General features: G+C 32.3%; 1 long non-coding RNA gene across 1 annotated transcript; it reads right to left on the minus strand.

Moving 5' to 3' along the window:
- Positions 1 to 1,434: 1,434 nt before the first annotated feature.
- On the minus strand, positions 1,435 to 3,503 carry LOC149301307 (uncharacterized). The gene is made up of 3 exons (XR_016272249.1): positions 3,297 to 3,503; positions 2,820 to 3,014; positions 1,435 to 1,927 (listed from the first exon to the last, which is right to left on the minus strand). It is a non-coding gene; the product is annotated as an uncharacterized LOC149301307 (long non-coding RNA).
- Between the last annotated feature and the right edge of the window lie 324 nt (positions 3,504 to 3,827).

Genomic DNA, 3,827 nt, shown 5'->3' on the forward strand with positions numbered 1-3,827 from the left:
ATTCCAACATTCAATTCCCCAGCCTTAATTAGAGCTAAGTAACAATCAGAAATGCACCCAAAAATCCTTTCCTTGTCTTGGTGCCCATTCCAACATTCAATTCCCCAGCCTTAATTAGAGCTAACTAACAATCAGAAATGCACCCAAAAATCCTTTCCTTGTCTTGGTGCCCATTCCAACATTCAATTCCCCAGCCTTAATTAGAGCTAACTAACAATCAGAAATGCAATTCCCCAGCAAACCAAGGCTGCTCCCACAAAGGGTCTAGCCTAGCAATCTTGCCATGCATTTCTATGAAGCTGAGACTAGTTAATTTTGTTTTTGATTCTGTTTTCCCATTTTCGCTCCCCCTTTAATTTCCAAGGTTATCGTTTTAAAAAACCAATAACTTCATCTTAAATCTTTATCATTAATTTAATTACAGGGAGACAGAACTCGCCACCACCTCCTCCTACATTTGAAGATCATTATGGTGTTATTTCTGCTCTTTCTGCCCACCATAGTTGAGTTGTACATAAGGGCTATCCATGGAGGTATTAAAACATATACAGCACATTACTGAATGATGTGCTCCCTTACCTAGCACATCATTCAGCAATGTGCGCATCATGCAGCACATCACTGAATAATGAAATATGTATGTAATGTAATATTTATGTTCTGTCAGATGATTTCAATTCTGCATCAACCAGTTAAGTTAATTGTTTTTAAAATGCTTTTTGCACTTATGAACATAAGCCTTCTATTACACTTTTCAATTCCAGATAAAAGTCAAGAGGAGAGGATATGTGCCTTGGAGGCAAAAGTCCAGCTCCTAGAAAGCATTTTGATGCAGAAAAGTATGTACAATAATACATAGTTCTTTAAACATGGATAATATCCACTATGGCTCATTAATTCTTGCCTTTTCCCTTGTATTAGTGACAGACCAGAAGAATGAGGAGGACCCAAAGGAACTCTGATAGTCTATAAAACAGAACTATTATTACATTTCAAGTCACTTTTCTGTCATGTTATTTATTTTTCAAGTATTACTGTTTACATAGTTCTGTTTTTGGTTATTTATGTGTATTGTAATTTAAGTTATTTATATTGTTTTCACCAGTTTTTTTAATTATGTTTGTAATTGTTCATAATATATATATTTCTGTAATAAATATTTTCTAAAATGCTTTCAATAATTTCTGGGTATGTAGTATTGATAAGATATCTAGGAAAACTGGAAAAATAGGTTTTCCTACAGAAATGAATTGAATATTTATTTGGGAAAAACAAATGGGTTACATATACATACCATTCCAAAATAGTTATAGTGAACTGTTTCAACCATTATTCATTATCCATATAAAGAAGTAAGCAAAGTTACACGGAGTGTTATTATAACCTTTCTAAAATGTTATTACTAAACAATCCACATATTATACAGTCCTTATATGCCTAACATTATGGTGAGAAGGGGATTGGTTTGCCAATAAGTCTTTGAGGCCTTACAACTTTGGTCTCTTGAACCCGGATTCTACTAGTACATGGCTCATTTGCGCTTGTGCCCGTGCCCAACTCATTATTTTCAGGAGTGAGTTGCACATTTTGTGGCTGGGTTCTCAGCTTTCTCTTGACACGTCTAAAAACCCCGACATCCTTATTTTTCAACTCTGAAGAAGCCTCCTTGTAGGTTGAAGAAAAATCTTCCAAGACAGAAATAAGCCTCATAAAATTAGCATTTGTTTTTTCAAAATACATTTCCTTCCAATTAATCTCTTTAATAGCCGATCATTGCTGTTTTCAATAATCATTTGTACATTCTCTTTGGAACACTGAATCAATTGTTCACACATTTGAACACAGGCCGATTTCTCGTTTCTTCTTTTAATCATCGCTAATTTCTCCTGCGGGGTTAAGCTTTGCCTTTGCCTGGCAACGTAAGTGGCTGTAAATATAGAAGCAGTTCAGATAGTAAATTCCTGCATGTCAACAGAATTTTAATATGTTTAGTAAGATAATTTAAATAAATATTTAATTAAACATTAACTAAGAAAATGAAAATTATTTTGAAATATTATCATGCATCTTTTTAAGATATATGTAATGTAATGTATATATTGCTTACATTCATTAAGAATACTGATAATAAATAAATTTTGTATTATATAAATATCAGGAATATACATAAATAAAAATATAATAAAAATATATAAATATAATGTTAAAAAACTTAGTATATCAGAAATTAATGAAATAATAATTACAGTACAATAAAATAGAAGAATACATCTAGCCAAATGTATAATTTCAAAATGAGTATTTAAAGTATTAAAGTTGTACCTGAAAAAACATACCTGCTATGTTAAACGTAGGTTTTTATTTGATATATTTGATATATCCAATAAAAGTAATATTAATCTAATTTTATATATATATACACTTATATATATATATATATATATATATATATATATATATCAAATAAATATACATTATATGTATGAATACAATATATATAGTATATGTATTATATACACATATATTTATATATGTAGATTTTATATATATATATATTGAAATAAGAGAAACATCACCATCTTTGCCATTTGTTACAGAATCCTTTTTGAGGCTAAAGAACTACTAGTAAACTTGCTTCAGTGTTGCTCTATGAAGTTTGTCCTGCTGCCTCCTGTCAGAGATAGCTAGACAAGTTTTCCAAACTAACACACCCAGCCTTACAGAGCACCTCTGAACCCATGATTCATGCAATAAATGATCATCACCATGAACAGATCTAGAAACAATAGTGAGCAGCAGAAAATAGGGGTAATTCTCACCACTGGGTTTCACTGGTTGCAGACTGGGAAATTCACATTCATTCTCTTCATCTTCAGGACACATATTTACATCTTGGCTATCCTTATGCTGAACATTTGCATTGCTGTTATTTTCAATGTTTTCTCCTATTTGAGTTAGGTCAATGTCATCATTAACTGGTGTCAAGTTGAGCAGAATTGTCCCTGCTTGTGCTTCTGCAAGATGTGCAGCAAAAAATAATTAATATAATAATAATATTAATATAATAGCAACGTCTTCCTTTTAGAATTTATTTTAAACAAGTATAAGTTTTTTTCTATGCATAATAAAATAAGGACATCATTTAATATATTACTTTGAAATTACTGTGTAATGTTACTGTGCAATAAGTAAAATATATAGAAATATATATATATCTATGAGAAACCTATTGTTGCCTAAAATAAAGTGTTGAAAATGAATTAGGATTAACAGGAATACGAAATGATAAATCTTACCTTGTGAAAATAAATCTTCTGAACCAGCACTGGTGCTCAAATCATCACTTGGCTGGGTATCAGGTGGCATTTCCATAGGTTCATCTGTGTCCTCAAGATGCCTGAACTCAAGGCGGTTCCCACCAGCAGCTCTTTTTGGCTCCACAGAGGCGTCACCAGCAAATATTTGCTCCAGTTCCTTAAAAAATGGGATATTTATGGCTCCCATACCACTTGTTCTAGATAGTTGAGCAGCTTTTTTATAAGATCGCTTTAGGCTTTTACCCTTCGTCCTACATTCCTGACTACTTCTAGAAAATCCTTTTCTAGAGAGCTGAACTGCTATTTTTTCATAAACACATATGTTTCTGTGACTCTTGTTTAGTTGCATCTGTATATTCTCTTCACCCCAGATAGCAATCAAAGCTCTAGTCTCATCTACTTTCCAACTACATCCTCTCCCACCAACTTTTGCGGTGTCCTCCATGTCTGTTTTGAAAATTTTAAAATTGGTTTTGCCAAAAGTTGCCAAGGAGGAACACAAGCGGCCGA

Source organism: Sceloporus occidentalis, unplaced genomic scaffold (genome assembly GCF_023333645.1).
Source record: "Sceloporus occidentalis isolate IW3139 unplaced genomic scaffold, rSceOcc1.0.p SCAF_21, whole genome shotgun sequence".
NCBI lineage: Eukaryota > Metazoa > Chordata > Lepidosauria > Squamata > Phrynosomatidae > Sceloporus > Sceloporus occidentalis.